Source organism: Sus scrofa, chromosome 7 (assembly GCF_000003025.6).
Source record: "Sus scrofa isolate TJ Tabasco breed Duroc chromosome 7, Sscrofa11.1, whole genome shotgun sequence".
Taxonomy (NCBI): Eukaryota; Metazoa; Chordata; class Mammalia; order Artiodactyla; family Suidae; genus Sus; species Sus scrofa.
Genome location: NC_010449.5, coordinates 96,042,318 through 96,060,872, shown reverse-complemented (window position 1 = coordinate 96,060,872; position 18,555 = coordinate 96,042,318). Strand labels below are relative to the sequence as shown.

General features: G+C 47.9%; 1 protein-coding gene across 4 annotated transcripts in view; it reads left to right on the top strand.

Moving 5' to 3' along the window:
• DPF3 (double PHD fingers 3) overlaps positions 1-18,555 on the top strand; it is a 279,933-nt gene that overhangs the window by 193,482 nt on the left and 67,896 nt on the right. The window lies entirely within an intron of this gene.

Genomic DNA, 18,555 nt, shown 5'->3' with positions numbered 1-18,555 from the left:
ATTCTGTGTAATTCAAGGGATCAGACCTTTAAAGATATTCGGACTCTAAGGTTTGAGGTTGACTCTTGTATCTTTCAGTCAGCTCAGTTAGCTGATGTTGATTGGTGGCCTTCACCAAATATTTGAAACAATGAGCACACCTTGGCCAAGACCTCTCTTTGGATCAGCGTGGGTCTTCCTCTAACACCCACCTTACTTTCCCCTGTAGCATTGCCTTCCGTCTTAGTTTGCTTCGGCTGCCCTAACAAAATACTAAAGACTGAATGGCTTAAGGAACAGGAATGTATTTTCTCACAGTCCTGGAGGCTGGAAGTCCCGGATCCGTGGGCCATCAGGGTTGGTTTCCCCTGAGGCCTCTGTCCTTGGCTTGCAGGCAGCTGCCGTCTTGCTGCCTCTTCACGCCGTCATCCTCCTGGGTACGGTACTTCCAAGACTCTTTGTGGGTCCACATTTCCTCCTTCTATAAGGACACCAGTCAGATTGACAGGGCCCATCCTCACAGTCTCATTTTTTTTTTTTTTTATTATTTTCCCACTGTACAGCAAGGGGGTCAGGTCATCCTTAGATGTATACATTGCAGTTACAGTTTTTTCCCCCACCCTTTCTTCTGTTGCGACATGAGTATCTAGACATAGTTCTCAATGCTATTCAGCAGGATCTCCTTATAAATCTATTCTAGGTTGTGTCTGATAAGCCCAAGCTCCCCCTCCCTCCCACTCCCTCCCCCTCCCATCAGGCAACCACAAGTCTCTTCTCCAGGTCCATGATTTTCTTTTCTGAGGAGATGTTCATTTGTGCTGGATATTAGATTCCAGTTATAAGTGATATCATATGGTATTTGTCTTTGTCTTTCTGGCTCACTTCACTCAGGATGAGATTCTCTAGTTCCATCCATGTTGCTGCAAATGGCATTATGTCATTCTTTTTTATGGCTGAGTAGTATTCCATTGTGTATATATACCACATCTTGCGAATCCAATCATCTGTCGATGGACATTTGGATTGTTTCCATGTCCTGGCTATTCTCACAGTCTCATTTTAAATCCCCCCCCCTTTTTTTTTCTTTTGCTTTTTAGGGCTGCAGCTGCAGCATATGGAAGTTCCCAGGCTGGGGGTTGAATCGGAGCTGCCGTTGCCGGCCTATGCCACAGCAACACAGAATCTAAGCCTTGTCTGTGACCTATACTGCGGCTGAACTTTTGCTCTTTAGTCACCTCTTTAAAGGCCCTATATTCAAATACAGTCATCTTGAGGCACTGGGTGGGGGTTAGGGCTTCAGCATGTGAATTTTGAAAACTCAGACAGTAGGACCTTCTTTAATTCTTGCTCTCTTTTAGGGTTCAGGTCTCTCACGTGACAGAGCCTTTTTTTTTTTGCTTTTTATGGCCGCACTCACGGCATGTGGAGGTTCCCAGGCTAGGGGTCCAATCAGAGCTGCAGCTGCTGGCCTACACTACAGCCACAGCAACACGGGACCCTTAACCCACTGAGGCCAGGGATTGAACCTGCATTGTTATGGATCCTAGTTGGGTTCATTACTGCTGAGCCACGACAGGAGCTCTGTGACAGAGCCTTTTAACTATCATCTGGACAGAACCTGAAAAGCAGGCAGGAGGTGCCCACCTCCCTGTGCCAGCTTCTGAGTAGCTACAACCCTGAGTTCTCTGCCTGCTCCCTGGGGAGAGGTTCCCTTGGTCCAGTCACCCTTGTCTTCCAGGAGGCAAAACATATGGACTTGTACCCATCAGCTGCTTTGTGCATCTCCCCGTCTCTCCTCTTAGCCCTTCTCTCATCTAAGTGGTTCATGCGTGGCTATTGTCTCCTGCCCAGGAGGCCGAGAATGACCTCCTTTGATTTGGGTTGCTACCTGGACAGTGTTTATGAGTGATGGTTGCTCTCTCTAAAGGATTCATTGGCACAGTATTATTCTGGCCCCGGTGCTGGCTTATCTCCTTTACATCTTTTCAAATGTTGGGCCCTCTTGGTCCCCGTGTATACGTGCTTTCCTGGCATCGCTGGGTTTGGACTGCTTCTCTTTTGTGTGGCTCTCTTTCATGTGTGTGCACAGTGGTGGCAGCTCCAGAGGAAGGTTCCTTGTGGACCTGCGGGTGTACTGTTGGCCCCAAGTGGACCCGAGGGGTCTCCTCCTTGGTGACTCCCGCGGGCCCTTCCCTGCTGGTTGGCGACTTCTGTGATGGGCACTGACCCCTATTTCCTTCCGTCCACCAGTTTCCCCCACGCGGTCTCGGGGGTCAGTATCTTCTGTCTCCTGGGGTCCTTACCTTCAGGCTGGGTGGCCTTGCTCAGGAAGGAAGCTGCGTCTTTTCTCCTGGATGGAGATATGTCCCTGCGTGCGCTCCTCTCTCTGTGGGTTTGTCAGTGGCACTCTCACTCCAGCCCCCTCCCCACTCCCCTCCTCTCACCCTGCTGATGAGAAATTGGGTTCTTTGAAAAGAATCATCAGCCTCCCTAGGGGTTTTAAACTGCATAGAAAAGAATGGCTGTACCTGGGCTCCTCTGGAGCCTTCTCACAGGAGGAAGCTTCCAGAACCCTCATGAACACAGGTCTCTGAGAAGTCTGTGATTAAGTCCAATTTTACTGGCAGGGAGTGTGGGGCAGAAAGGCCCTTAGTGTCCCCAGAAGCCATCCTGTGTCCTCTTCCCCCATTTCTCTGGAAAATACAAGAGACCGCAGCTCTTCCCAGGTTCTCTGCATCATAAATGCCACCAGTCTGTCTGCTGTTCCCTCCCACAGTCCCCTGGTGAGGCCCCCCTCCCCCAATTTCTCGTGAGTGATAATTGCCAGCATCACTAATACCCAGTCATTAGCTGCTCCCACTGTTTGGGGAGGGGTGGGCTCCCATCCATCCTGCCCCTAAATGCCACTGGGACTGTGTGGTGAATCGAATGTGACAGCTCTGCAGCGTCCTAAGGTCTTAGCTTTGTGATCGTCCCTTGGCCAGGCTTTTGGAGTGGGGGAGGGGGGCAGCAGGGCTTAATCCACGAGGCTAATCTGCGGTTCCCCCAGGGAAAGTTCTGGATGCCAGTGGGGTGGGAATGCTGACTTTTCCTTCTTGAGCAGAGCTGCAGGGGGACCCAAGCTGCTTGCGAGCACAGGCCTGTCAGAAAAACAGCCCTACAGACTCCGGAGCTGTCAGTGTCATGGGCATCTGCTTTGCACCACCTGCAGCAGTAGAGACCTTTTGACTTTGGTCCTCCTGCTGTCCCTTGCTGCACCCCCAGCTGGTCTCCGGTGAAGCCCATTGCTCATCCCTGCTCCTGCTGCGGCTGAAAGGGCAGAGCAGAGTGCTGGAGCTGCCCCGACCTCCCCCAGCCCCCGCTGCCCTGTGCTGCCAGCTCAGCACTGCCATTCCTCCCGTCCCCCACCTCCCAGCTGATGTTCTCCCGCCTTTGTTCCTCTCCCAGTCCCTCATTTTCTCCTGAATACACACTTCTTGTCTCCTCTGAAGGTCTGTCTTCTTTCCTTTGTGCCCTTGCCTCTCTGTCTTAACTCCAGGCAGCCTAGGGATGCTTGGAGCTCAGACACCCACCCCCTCCTTGGAAGATAGGACTTTGCCGATGGGGTCTTCCCTGCTGAGCTGCTGCCCTTCTCCTCCTGGTGGGAGGCTGGATTCTTCTTCCTTCTATTTCTCTGACCACCTTCATCTCCTTTCTACAAATGAAATCACCGTGCGTGTGCATGTGTGTATGTATGTACATACAGATACAAACACACGCGTGGACTTACCTATATATGAATAAGGGGAGGGAGGGTTTGGGCAGGTTAGGACTCTGAGAGGTACCACTTAGAGGCATCCTGCTGTGACTGCCCATATGCCACCTTGGTAAGTGGGGCAAAAGAAAAAGGGCTAGGTTAGAATTTAAAACTCCTTTGACACACGCTCACATGTCAGAACTCTTCCTGAGCTTCTTTTCACCTTCTCTGCACAGAGGGACTCTATTGTAGATGATGATGTTTTCAAGGTACCTTTTGCGGGTAGGGTGAGTAGGGGCATTTATGAGCTCGTGGACCTGTATGGAAAAGCTCTCTGAATAAATTCAGTCTAATACATTCATTTGTCCATCCATCCATCTGTCCATTCATCCACCTATCCATCTACTGGTTTAGTAACCATGTACTGAATACTGTCTTGGTTCCTGTCCTTGAGGAGCTCATAGTTGTGAGTGGGAATATGTGATAGGGTATGTACAGACTGGTGAAGGAAGCCAAGATCTCAAGGTCATAGCATACTTGCTGCTCCTTAGGGCAGTCAGTAGTGCTCTCAGTGTGGCATCAGCATCATCAGGGAACTTGTAAATGCAGATTCTTGGCTCTACCTGACCTTTAAAACAGAAATTGTGAGGGTGCAGGTCAGCAATCCGTTTTAAAAAGCCCTGCAGTGTTTTGCTCTTTTTTATGGCTGAGTAGTATTCCATTGTATATGTGCACCACATCTTAATCCATTTATCTGTCAGTGGACATTTAGTTGCTTCCATGTCTTGGCTATTGTGAATAGTGCTGCTATGAACATAGGGTGCAGGTATCTTTCTGAATTATAGTTTTATACAGATATATGCCCAGGAGTGGGATTGCTGGATCATGTGGTAATTCTATTATTTTTCCGTAATGATTGTAACAACTTACTTTCCCACCCATAGTGTAGGAGGGTTCCCTTTTCTCCACACCCTCTTCAGCATTTGCTATTTGTAAACTTTTTAATGATGGCCATTCTGACTGGTATGAGGTGGTATCTCATTGCAGTTTTGATTTAAATTTCTCTAATACTTAGTGATGTTGAGCATCTTTTCGTGTGCCTGCTGGTCATCCATACATATGTCTTCTTTGGAGAAATGTCTATTTAGGTCTCTGCCCATTTTTTGATTGGGTTGTTTGATTTTTGCTGTTGAGTTGTGTGAATTGTTGGTATATTTTGGAGAGTAACAAAATAACACCTTTAACAGCAACATGGATACAAGTAGAGATTATCATGCAAAGTGAAGTAAGTCAGAAAGAAAAAGACAAAAAACTATATGAGATCACTTATATGTGGAATCTAAAATATGGCACAGACTCCCAGACACAGAGAACAGACTTACGGTTGCCAAGGGGTAGGAGGGAAGGAGTGGGATCGATTGGGGGTGTGGGGTTAGTAGATGCAAACTGCTACACCTAGAATGGATAAACAACACAGTCCTACTGTGTAGCACAAGGAATTATATCCAGCCTCTGGGATAGATCGTGATAGAAAAGACTACAAAAAAAAGAATGTATGTGTGTACAACTGAGTCACTTTGCTCTACAGCAGAAATTGGCACGAGACTGTAAATCAACCATACTTAAAAAAAAACTAAAAAGACAAAAAAAAAAAAAAGCCTGCAGGGCATTCTGGTGTACTTGAAAGCTTCAGAAACATTAGAATGTTTAAAAAGCATTAGGGAACAACTATACTTTAATTAAAAAAAAGGCAACCCCCCAAAATAAATAAAAAGCATTAGGGGATTTACAAAGGCTTCCCTGAGGAGGTGACATTTTAGTTAGCCCTTAAACAATGAGGAAAAATTGACTGGGTGGGAGAGGGCTTCCCAGGTGGAGGGAACTGTATGTGCAAAGGTGGGGAGGTGGGAAATAGTTGGAGGTAGTGGGATCGACCATAGTATTGGAGGGATGGTGGGAACGTGGGCAGGGCCACAGCTGGAAGCATCTCCAATGCCAGGCCATGTGGTTGTCATGCTATAGGAAAAGGAGAACCGTGGGAGCAATGACTCGAAGTAAGAACAGATGATTTATAAAGAAGTCTATGTGGCATATTGTTAGTTGTTATATGGTATATCTCCTGTTTAATAACAGGAAAGAATATAAAATGCTCTCTACAACATACTTGAAACTCCTACGGGGGAAATGTGTTTTAAAATATGGACCCATAAAATTTATTCCAAGCCTCCTTCTCAGGCCCCTGGGATGGAAGGTAGGTTGTCCTTAGTCCCAGGATGTCGCAGTCTTCTGTCTGATAGTGGTGTGCCTGGCATATAGCTAGGCTCTCAAAACCTGTCAAGAAGAGAAAAGTCCCCGCCCCACATCTTTGGAGGGCATGTTGTATTCTGCAGAGCTGAGAGGGGAGGGCTGACTTGATTAAGGATAATGCCGGCTGATTAGATAATCTGAAAATTAGTCTGATAATGTGCAAATTATCTAAAAGAAGCATATGATGTCATTGCCACAATGATGGGAAAGATCTCACAGATGTTAGTCTTCTGACATCTCTGTCCTCTAACATACAGCCCAGGAGCAAAGGGCACAGCGTTAGAAGAGAGAGTGAAAGTCACATTGGACCTAAGCTTAAGAATTTTCGATCACTCTGAAAGGTGCCTGAAAAGCCATAAAATCCACACCACTCACCACTCACCCAGCCTTGATGCAGGAAGGTCAGGCTTTGTGGCTGCTGAGAGAGGACAATGCAGACCCAGGGCTCTGTCTGGAAAAGTGAGCCGCTTCTCACTTTCTAAGGAACAAATTTGGAAACTAACAACAGGGGTTCTTTAGATGCATTATTATTTAAACAGTTTGCAGATTGCCAAGCAAAGAAGAATCTGAGGGGCTGCTCTGGCCGTGAAAGTATACTTGGAGTTAATTCTCCAGACCTCTGGGTCATCCGTACCTTTGAGCCAGTGGTTAAGAAAATGGCATTGGAATTGACCGGGCCAGTGTGTGAATCATGAGCCTGCCACCCTGCCATCGTCTGTCTTGTGTAAATGTCGGTCAGTTACTACACTTCTCTGTTTCTTCATTGCCTCATCCTTAAAATAGAGAGAGCCATCATTCTGACCTTGTGGGTTGCTGTGAGTCTTCAATGAGGTGACTGTGGTATTTGGCACCAGCTCCATACACTGTGTGTGCCGATAGCCCATCTCGGTGCTGCTCAGACTAACAGAGCATGTCTGGGACCACAGATGGCTCATCTGAATCAGGGCCTGTCTGTGGCTGTGCAGTGCTGGGAAGCTAACTGCCCATGGGGGTCTCATTGGCATCAGGCAGAACGATCAGAGCCTGACCTGGCCCTGGCACATCCTTTGCTAAATCTTAGATGTGGGACACCAATCCTTCCATCTAAGCTAAACCTGAGTATTTATTGAGCACTCACTGTGCACGTACCCACTCGTGGGGCCAAGTGTAATTGGGTCTCCACAAAGGCATAACATGTGGTCTCGGTCTTTTTTGTGTTTGTTTGTTTTTGCTTTTTAGGGTTGAACCTGCAGCATATGGAGGTTTCCAGGCTAGGGGTCTAATCGGAGCTACAGCTGCCGGCCTACGCCAGAGTCACAGCAACGCCAGATCCGAGCCGCGTCTGTGACGTACACCACAGCTCACAGCAATGCTGGATCCTTAACCCACTGATCAAGGCCAGGATTCGAACACGCGACCTCACTCGTTCCTAGTTGGATTCATTTCCACTGCGCCACCACGGGAACTCCCTTAGGACAACTACTGATCTAATTGGGATACACGAAACCATGTGAGAGGAAGTTGAGAGCGGAATCCAGCCAAGTGTGTGTGCCTGTACTTACTGTCCCTTTTCCCCAGGATTAGGCATCTCCCCACCACTTGTCTTTCTGGGAGCTTCTCTTATTTGTCTCACATTTTTGGCCTAATTACCTAAAATGTTCAGGATTGAAGAGTTCCAAGTCTGGATCAATGACAGTGACAATAATACATGCTGACAGTCCTGAATGTGTCAGACGCTGTGCTAGGTGTGCCACGTGTGTCTCATTCATTCCTACCTTACCAGGTAGGTGCTGTTGTCCCCTAGAGGACACCAAGGCACACAGAGACCGAGTGGTGTGCCCTCGGACATGGAGCGTGAATGTGAATTCTCCAGTCACGTGTTCCTTCTTGAGAAAGTTTACCTATTTAGGCCTTTGGTTTGGGGTTGGTTTTTTTTTTTCCTGCCTTTTCAGAACTAAAATGATTTTACAGAGGAAAGGAAAGAGGGAAAGACATGACGGAGTAACTATGAGGTGCCAGGCACCTTACACACATCATTTCATGTAACATTTGCAAGGCCATGAGGCCCAAACTGTTACTCTCATTTTACAAATGAGGAAACTGAGGCTTAGAAAGGTTGAGAAACTTGCCCCAAGTCACACGGTTAGCAAGATGAGAAGCTGAGATGTGAATGTGCTTTGTCAGGAAGATGTTGGAACCCCAGGAGGCAGATCCCAATCTCAGCCTAGGAACTTTGTCATGGTCCTACTGATGACCCTTAATTTTCCCCTACAGGCCAACTAAAAAGTGCCTCATAGTGGCTTTTCAAAAGAAATGAGTAGATTAATGGGCAGTATCAAAGTCAACTTGGGCTGCATAACAAAATATCGTAGACTGGGTGGCTTAAACAATGGGAATTTATTTCTCACAGTTCTAGAAGCAGAGAAGTCCAAGATAAAAGTGATGGTGGGGTTGGTGTCTGGTGGGGACTCTTTCCTTGGGTTGAAGATGGACATCTTTTTGCTGTGTCCCTACATGACCTTTCCTTTGTCCATGTCTGTAGAGAGAAGCAAGCTCTCTGATGTCTCTTCTTATAAGGGCACTAATCCCACCACAAGGGCCCCATCTCTCAATACCATCATATTGAGGGTTAGGGCTTCAACATAAGCATTTGTGGAGGGGGGGGGGGAACAAATCAGTCCATAATAGGTGCATTTAATCTTCAGAACGAACTTTAGCTGTTTGGGATGTTATAGGGACCCACCTCTTTACAAATTCTACTTGGAACTTTAATTTGTAAATGAGTTTTGCTCTAGAAAAAGAATGATGCAACACTCAGTTCAGCACTTTTCTGGCATCTTTCTCTCTCATTCCATGTCTCAGCCTTTCCTGGCTCTTCTATCTCTTTTCGATCATGTTCCTAAAAAAATAATGCCGTATCTAAAGTGAAAATCCTAAGATTCATCCTTGGCTGTTTTCCTTCACCCCAAATTAGTCTCCCTTTCTCCATCTCTATCATCAGCTCCTGCTTGGATCATTGCAACTTCTTTATTGGTCCCTAGGGTCTTACTCTTACCTCTTATACTCTGTTCTCCATGGAGCAGCCAAAATGGTCTTTTTTAAAGTATAGAATAGATTAGGCCATGCCATGCTTTTAAAACTTTCATCACACTTGAATGCAATCTGAACTCTTTGCCTTGAGGGCCTGCATGTTTGCCTCTGAACGCATGGTCAGCAGGATCAACATAACCTGGGACTCAGGTGACCAACTTGTCCAAGTTTTCCCAGGATATTCCCAGTTTCGACTGAAAGTTCTGTGCCCTGGAAAGCCCTTGTGCTGGGCAGACTTGGAGGGTTGGCTGCCCTGTGGGGGAACATGTAATGTGGACTCTGAGGCACTATCTGGCCTATGAATCCTAATCTGGATTTTCATGAGATTCCAAAGTCATTTGTTTGCACAGCACTCACATTTGAGAGGCCCTGGCCTCCAGGGCCTGACCACTCTGACTTGCTGTCCCTCAGGTATGTGGTCGTATATGCCCCTGGCAGGGTAGTATCAGGTGGGCCAGCCAAGAGTGTCACTGCCTGGGTTCAGAGCCAACATAGCCACTTACAAATGTGTGACTTTAGTCAAGCCTCCTTGTGCCTTCAGTATCACCTAGGTAATCACTGAACATTAATGCATTTATGTCATAGGGTTTTGAGATGATTAAATAAGTTAATTCACATAAAACACAGCACTAACAGAAGTGTGTAGGACACAACGTGATAGGACTCTTATTAGTCTCATTAAAGCCCCAGTTCTCCAGGTTGAGAGCATCAGAATCACCCGTTCCTTAAAAAGCAGGCTGCCAGATCCCACCCCAGAATTTCAGATTCAGTAGGTCTGGGGTGGGGGCCTAGAATTTGTGTTTTTAAGAAATCCCCATGTGAACCTCTGCCTTAGAGAAACCCAGCTTTGGATGACTGTTGGCCAGTCAGTATTTCCCTTTAATTCTTTTTTTTTTTTTTTTTTTGGATGCACCACGTCAGGTAACCAGGAATCAGGTGGCATTGTTAAATCCAGGGGATAAACTTGGTTTCCATTCTTGTCCTAAGGCTCTGTCCCACTTTGGGCAAAGGTCCCTATGGCTCCCAACACCCACATCCCCACTCGCTTTCTGGGTGTACTCTCATTTGGCCCTCATGCCTGGGCTGGGCCACCCCTCAGCTCTGTCCTAATCTGACTCTCCTAATCCTCAAGTCCGATACTTGAGGCTCATCGTTTTCTTTTCCCTGAGTATTGTTCTTTAATCTGAAGGACACCATTGGTCCCTTGTGGACTGATGGGGTTGACATACCCGAGTCCCGTGGAGTGGGTGGTGAGGAGGGGTGGGGAGAGGCAAGGCTGAACAAGAGAGGATGCGGCTTGCTGAATTCTGGCATTGCAGTAGTCATATCCTGACAACTGAAGCGGACGAAGCTTCTCCTGCACAAAAACACTGGGATGCCCTGCAATTCTCTAAGGGGAATGATCCCACTTCATTCACAGCCCTGTTGACATAGTTCTTCTCAAACGAAACATTCTCCACCTCCACTGACTCATTTGGTGGCTATAACAAGTTGCTTCGCTAGGGCATGAACTGACCCACGTGACCTTCCCCTCGAAAATGGAAACACCTCTTTGGGCTTGCCTTCATCAGCTTTGCTTGATCTTTTCCTTGCTCTTCTGAAGCATCGTTGACCGACCCGGGGTTGCTGGCCTAAGGCTGGAGCACAAAAGACATCACTGATGGGTCATGTGACCATCTAGTCCCAGAACTGGTGACTGTGGTGTCCAAGCTGGCGAATTGCAACTCTAACCAAATACATGCATTAAAATGGAGGCATCATTGTGAGAGAAATGTGTTTTCTGATTTAACAGCACAGTGCCTTAGAATAAAGATTTACAAGGTGTGTGTCTAATGGCATGAGTTTTGTGTTCCATCAAGACAGAGGAGAAGAAGATAGGTACAGGGAAGGGTGAGTTGACTGACACACATTTAAAATTTTTTGTAAGATTCAGCAGCCACCAAAGCACATAGTAAGGGAGGCTCTATATTCTCATTGGCTGCTTCCAGGCTTCTGGTGAGAGGCCAAACATGGGGTTCAGAGGGCTCTGGGGGCCAAGTGAGTCTGGGAGTTCTTAACTCCTTCCATCCAGTTTTACAAGAAATGCCTGAGGGAGAGGATTCCCGCAGGAGGCAGAGCTGTTGGCCTTCTCCACCACCGCTTCCTTCCCTCAGTTGGTCCCCGATTCTTCATGTTACTTCTGCCCCTCACTCTTACTTTTTTTTTTTTTTTTTTTGTCTTTTTAGGGCCACACCTGCGGCATATGGAGGTTCCCAGGCTGGGGGTCCAAAAGGAGCTACAGCTGCTGGTCTATACCATAGCCACAGCAATTCGGGATCCGAGCTGTGTCTATACCATAGGTCACAGCAATGCCGGATCCTTAACCCACTGAGGAAGGCCAGGGATCGAACCTGTGTCCTCATGGATGCAAGTCGGGTTCATTAACCGCTTAGCCACGATGGGAACTCCCTGCCCCCTCACTCTTTAAGTGCCCGGTTAGGGCCAGAACCGAAGCTGGCAGTGCTTACTTAGGCTGGTCACTCAGGGCTTGGGGGACACTTTGTATCCACCAAATTCCTGGTCTTTGACTTCCCTCTGCCTGGCAGACATTCTCCCCCCCTCCAAAAAGCCTCTGTGAAGATTTGCCCACCCTTTCATTAAGTATTTATTGTCAGCTCTGTGTCAATCACTGTGCCAGGTGCTGGGGATTCAGAGATTAAAGACACCGCTCCTGCCCTCAGGGGGCTCACGGCTAATAGGGAAAGAGACACGTACACAAATATGAAGCGGTGATGAAAGACTGAGTTCCACCTCATTTGGAAAACTTCGCTTTTCTGGTTCTTTCTTCACCCTGTTATAGTCCTCAAACAATAGGCCCAAAAGGGGCATTAAGACATCATCTAGCACATTCTCTTGCCTCTAGATAGGCAGGCACTCAAACAAACCCGAGGTCAGGGTCACCTTCTCAGGTGCAGAGGCCTCTCCAGAGAAGACTCCTTCTCTGACGGTGGCTTTGCCTGTTGAACCGCCCTCGTGTCCAGCTTTCTTGTAGCCCGCAAGGCCATCTCGCTCCCTCTGTCTCCCACTGTCCTTGACAATATGAAATCTAGCGATTTAGGTCCATCTATAAACTTGACTTATTAAATCAGTCCTCGGCCTTCTCATCTCCAGGAGGACTCACGGCAGGGCCCAGAATCATTCTGCACGAGCAGTATCCCCTCCTGAATCCCAACCCTCCACGCACACTGTGCTCCATGCCAGGGGGCAAAATAGCCTGCGAGGCCTGACGGTCACGCGCTGAGTGGACCCTCGTGTCCGTCTTCCCCCACCAGCCTCCCCTGCTGCTCCGCCTTCCACATTCAGGGAGGAAGGCATCATTTGTCTTCCTTCCGGAGCCCTGGGGTGGGACCAGCGTTGCTATGAGGTGGCCAGGAAGAACCAGCCTGGATGGAATCCCACCGTTTTTATTCCTTGGATCTGCGGGATTTATTTTTTCATCAGTTCTACAGAAGCAATGAGGAAGGGTGTCAGGCCTTGGGGATAATTTATATGAGTAAACACGTAAGGAGTGGGGTGAGCAAGAGACTGAGAATTAAGGCCATTTATCCAGGCTTGGAGGCTCTGCGTGCCCTCTGGTCCAGCCTTCCCCACCGTCTTTATCTCGTCACTTTAACCCTCTCCTAGCTCTACTGCACTTGGGCCCGACTCGGATCTCTCCACAGCCTTCTGCTGTCTCCCCCTCCCCTCCCTGGCCCCTCATTAAAGGCTGGGTGGAAGGGAGCAGGCGGCGGCGGTGGCCTCCAGCTGAGGCCTGCTCTCTGATTCTGAAGGGAATCAGAGCACGGTCAGCTCACCCTCCCTCCTCACCCTCCCCGTCTCCACAGCTTCCTGCTCCAGCCTGGCCTGTGCAGGGTGCCCTGTGTGGCCAGCTTGGGGCCGCCTTCCTCTTTCCCGCTTCTCTTCCTCTCCCCTTCGCTTCACTCCATCCACTGAAGATGCGCTCTGCACAGCCAAGTGGCTCCGGACTAGGATGCTTTACACTTGAGAGATGAAGTAATAACAGGTGGCAAGACCAGAGGCTGCCGGAGCCCAGGATTCTGGTTGCCATGGCAACATGTCAGACCTGCGGAGGGATGGGAACTGTCAGCCGTGGAGGCTGGTGGGGGAACAAGTGAAGGGGGCGAGGAGAGGCACAGCACCTCCTGCAGGGCCCTTCTCCCTGCCCCCTGGGTTCCCCAAGCACTGCACACCCCTGCTGGCAGGCCCTGGGAGGACAGCTGCTGGCCCAGGGGTGGGGTAGGCTGCGTGGTGGGCAGGGAACACGGCTGCGCCTCTGCACACCAGGCCCTGGCAGGTGGTTGGAGCGTCTGCTCAGGATGTGAAGTCACGCTTTTGTGGATGTGCCGCGGAGGAGCCCAAACCTCTGGCTTGCTTCCTCTCTCCTTGGGACACTAGGGACATAGCTCTGGTCTCGGCAGAAGCAAGTGAAGGGCCGTTGCTGGTGGCCAGCCTGTCCCCACCGCTCATTCTTCTCACGAGTGGCAGGCGTATCGAGGCAGAAGTCAGACAGAAAGGGGGAAAGACAGCCTTGTCTGGGTGGTAGTTCTGTGGGAGATTTGGGGCCTTGTTTGCCCTTGACATGCGGCCTGACGGAAGTCAAAATCCTGTAGCATGAGGGTTCCTGTTGCCGCGCAGTAGAAACGAACCTGACTAGTATCCATGAGGATGTGGGTTGGATCCCTGGCCTCACTCAGTGGGTCAGGAATCTGTTGTGGCCTTGAGCTGTGGTGTAGGCTGGCAGCTACACCACAGCCTGGGAACTTCCATGTGCCACGAGTGCGGCCCTTCAAAGCAAATAAATAAATAAGTAAATAAAAATCTTGTCGTGTGGTCGTGTGCCCTAATACCTTTCCAGAATAACTGTTCCTCCATTCGTGAGTGTCCTGCTGGGACTCTTTGGGGTTCGGCTTTTCCTTTCTCTTGGTTTGATTTATTTGAATGTTCCCTCATACCTTCTGTTATTTTTTTCCCATTTTTTTCATGAACATTGTTCCTAATTTCCTTTTTTTTTTTCTTTTGAGCTTTTTAAAGTTATCTCCCCCAGGTAAACTCCTGAACTCTCAAGGCTCACTTTATTTTCTCAGCAGCTTCCTTGTATCACTTACATGATCTCAGCCCATGAACATCAATCAACAGAAAACCAAATCCATCACCGTAGACGCTGCCATTGAGATACCACTCGGGTCTTTGGCCTCCCTGTCATCTTGTTCTATAAAGCAGGACTCAATTTCCCATAAGCAGAAGCAGAATCTCGATTTAAATCCTACTGGCAAGGTCTGGACGAGCTTCCTATTTATAGTAAAATCCTTTTTATAATGATCTCATAGATGGTGCCAGGAAATTGCTCACGGATGGGTCAGGCCAAAGGCCAGTCAAGCCACTTTGTAAGCTTTACTTAAAAAGATTCCTTCATGAGTCTTGGAATTCTCTGGAGGAGTGTTTTCATGGAGTCTATGACAATAAATAGGGTCAGTGGGATGGATTATTGTGGTAGGTACATTAAATTTAAGTTCAAAGGGGATTTCCACTTTTATTAGGCCATTCTCAATACTTTTTATCGCTTTGGGCTTCCTAAATAAAGTAATGGGTGAATCACGTTGACTGCAAAGAGTTTATGAACTATTTTACGTGCAAGGTTGGCTCTGAGTTTCCCGGGGTGGGGTGGGGGGAGAGAAGTGTAACTAGAGACAGAGTCTCTGGGGGCACAGACCATCCAGGGGTGAATCCTGCCTCCTCCTCTGCTTCTTTGGCCCCTTCACCTCCTTGGGCTTCAGGTACCTCATCTGTCAAGGCTTCCTACCTCACAAAATGTCTATGAGAATCAATGAAATAGTGTATGTACAGCATCAGTGTAAGATCTGTCACAGTTTTGTGGGATAACACACGTCTGTTTCTTTTTCGTCTCACAAAACATTTGAACCAGGCACTGGTGTCCCCTTCTCAAGGGATAGTGAATCCTAGTCTTATACTTTCCTGACATGTTTGTGTACCCGATGATGTCTCACCCACTGCAGGTGGGGTACAGTATCCTGTTCCATCTTCCAGCAACTGAGGCCACTCTTGTGTACTCTGGGAACTAGACATGACCCAAGCCAAGCAACTGACCCATCCATGTGAACATGGACCAGCTCTTCTCTCTGGAAACTAGGGAAATTATACCAGGCAGTGAGTGGTACTCAGAATGACACATCACTCTGCCTCTGTCCCCCTAGGAGGAGCTCCCAAGGCAGCCCTGGGCTGCCTACTTAGCTCTCTGCTGTCCTTTTCTAAGCCATTCATCTCACATATCATTGTTAACAAAGCACACGGGACACACAGGTTTTCCAACAACGGGCTGATGTAGTCCCCCATCTGAAGGAGTAAACCATTGAAGACGGCGGGGGGCAGGGGTGAGGCAGGTGAACTCACGCATGGACAAGAGAAGGGTCATAGAAATGATGTCAACAACATGCTTTCCCCAAGGCCTGATTGGTCATTTCTGGCTGGGGAATTGAGAGAGCTCCACGGAAGAACTTTTACCCTGAAACCAATCCTAAATACCCCCAAAGGTAAGAGAACCGGATGCGAAAGCTATTGGTTAGTCTATCCCATGCCATTTTACCAAGGTGGGAGGAAGCTTTAGCTCATTGTCACTCGCAGAGAGTAGGGACTGAGGCAGAAAGGATTTTGCTGGAAAATGCAGTCTATGCTGGGCTCACCATCACTTTCTATGCTGGGCCATTGCTGGAGTAAATGATATCCAGCATCCTGGCATGTCCCAGCTGCACACACCAGGGCCTGCAGCTGGGAGTTTATCACCTTCTTCATCCTTTTGATCCGGAACTTTGTATAATTAATAACGAACTCAAATGCATGTGGGGACCCTGCTCTGCTTCAGGCTCCTCAGAAGCTTCTCTTCATCAGATGAATTCTGTTCCTTTGGTCTTTCTTCATAGTATCAATTTCTCCATCACTGTCTGCTTTGCTCTACTAGATCATTTCTGAATTTTTTTTAAAATTTCTTGCCATATTGGAGTCCCTGATTCAATAGGGTATTTTACTAATAGTCTATGGGTGGTAAAAACTGTAAAGAATTATCCAGATATTCTTATGCTCTATATTCTACTTCTTTATCCTCATAAATCACAAAGGATACAATGTGTTGGAGAAACTAGATTCTTTGGTTGCTTAAAGATTTTGTCTGAGGGGAGAAAATCTGACCTAATGGGGAGTCCCTAAGAGAACAGGAAAGAGACAGACGGTGAGTCTGGGTCTCCTGCAAGGTTTAGCGGGATGGTATACTTGGGATTCTTTGACAGTTCTTCATGCAGGAAGCTACCCAGGTTGTGATTGGCATCTCCACGTGCTATATGTAGTTCCTACCAATCATGGAACTGAGCGTTGGTTTACACTCAGCCCCAACATTTAATGTAACCCACTTCTTTCTGTTCACCTTTTGATTGACTTTCATGATAGTCTCTTGATGAGAAAACCCTGAGTGTATTTGCTTCATAGACATGCTTAGATTTTCTTTTCTTTTCTTTTTTCTTTTTAAGCATTTTTTATGGCCGCACCCGCACCATATGGAGGTTCCCAGGCTAGGGGTCCAATTGGAGCTACAGCTGCTGGCCTACGCCACAGCCACAGCAACATCAGATCCGAGCCGTGTCTGCGGCCTACGCCACAGCTCACGACAATGCTGGATCCTTAACCCACTGAGCGAGGCCAGGGATTGAATCCGCAACCTCAAAGTTCCTAGTTGGATTCGTTTCCACTGTGCCATGATGGGAACTCTGGATTTTCTTGAGAGAGTTCTAAAAACAGTCAAGATGGCCATCAAGGGGGAAAGAAGAAAGGGACTTCCTTCTGGATGTGGGCAATGAACATTTTATAGGCAGAGTAAAATATTTGTGGACATCCAGATTTGGGGAGATTATTTGCAAAGTCCTTCTGTATGACACACAGATGTCTTTGAGATGCAGTGACTGATGAAGAAAAACCCACACTCCCCAGGCCACCTGGTATGGCCATCTCCTCTGTCTGCCCCAAACAGCCCCCACATTTCTTGCAGAGAATTGTCTGCCTCCCTGAAGATGAAAATCAATGACTTAGAAACTGATTAAACAATCCAAATAGCAACTGATAAATGGATTAACCCTCTCTAATGTAATTCTGTGAGCTTTTGTCTTCCGCCTTCCCCAGGTAAGTTTTTCTATTCCTGGAGGCAAAGCAGAGGCAGGGAGGAAGCGAAGGCCAGGGGGAATCATATTAAGGTGGGTGAATCCGTTTATCACTTACTGTCTGGATGGTATTTCTGCTCACATATCTGCTTCCTTGTACAGATTTGTACCCTACGGGACCCTGATTAATGCTAGCCAGTGAATAATGAAAGATAGCTGCAGACATTGAGTAGAGCGAGGACGAAGACACCCTGGTGGTTTAGGCTGATCCCAGACACAGAGAGACTTTTCTTCTTAGTCACAAACAGGGACTGTTAATGTGACAAAGAGAGGTCCACAACAGGGATCGAAAACTAAGGAAAATGGAGGCATCTCTCTTTGTGCAAAGAACCTTTTTAACCAGCTCCTTAGAAATGGAGATTTCAGTGCTTGAGGACATGGCTGTTTCCACAAGGCTTTGTTTTTAAGATCTTGTCCCACGACACTCCTTTGCCTTTGGTTAAGGCCTTTCAGCAGGGTGGCTTGTGAAAACCTTTAGCCTCACGACATGCTCACCCCATCTCTGATGTGAGGCTAAGTGTCGGGTTCTGCTTCTAGGCACTCGGGGTGGTCTGCTGATTAACTAGTCCTGGGTGCTTGCCATGACCAGTGAGTCTGGGCTTTAGGGAGATGAGCCTGGACAAGAGTGGACACCTGTGTACCCTCCAAGATGATGTGCATGAGGTCCCCAAGGGCATCTTCAGGGTCCTTCCTGGAAATGATTCCCCCATCAGTGCTTCTGTGTTTTCCTTTTCGGAGATAAGGAGTATGTCCCTAAAGGACCATCTTTCCCAAGGGCAGGGCCTAGATGGTGCCTGTCCGCTCTTCTTCTAGGCACACCACTGTTGATGGTTACCATCTGACGTTTGGGGCCTTGGCCCCAGTGGCTGGTTGTTTGGAGGTGAGAGAAATGTACCTGCCCAGTAGGCCTTCTGGATGCTTTGCACACCCGGGGATGCAGTAAGAAGAGCAAAGTCATTACCATAAAAACCCAGAACTGGGAAATATTGCAAGAATCAAACTCAACTCTGGATGGCTTGTAAGACATTGTTAGTACTGTTGACCTGAGGAGGATCACAAAGAAAACTTAGCTCAAGTTAACAACTTGGTTGTAACAAAACCTCAGATTCTAAATTTCATATTCTTTCCGGAGCAGATTCTGCACACCGAGGGAGAAGCGGGGCCAGTGGAAAAATCACCCCAGCCTAACACTGGATGTTTTTAAAA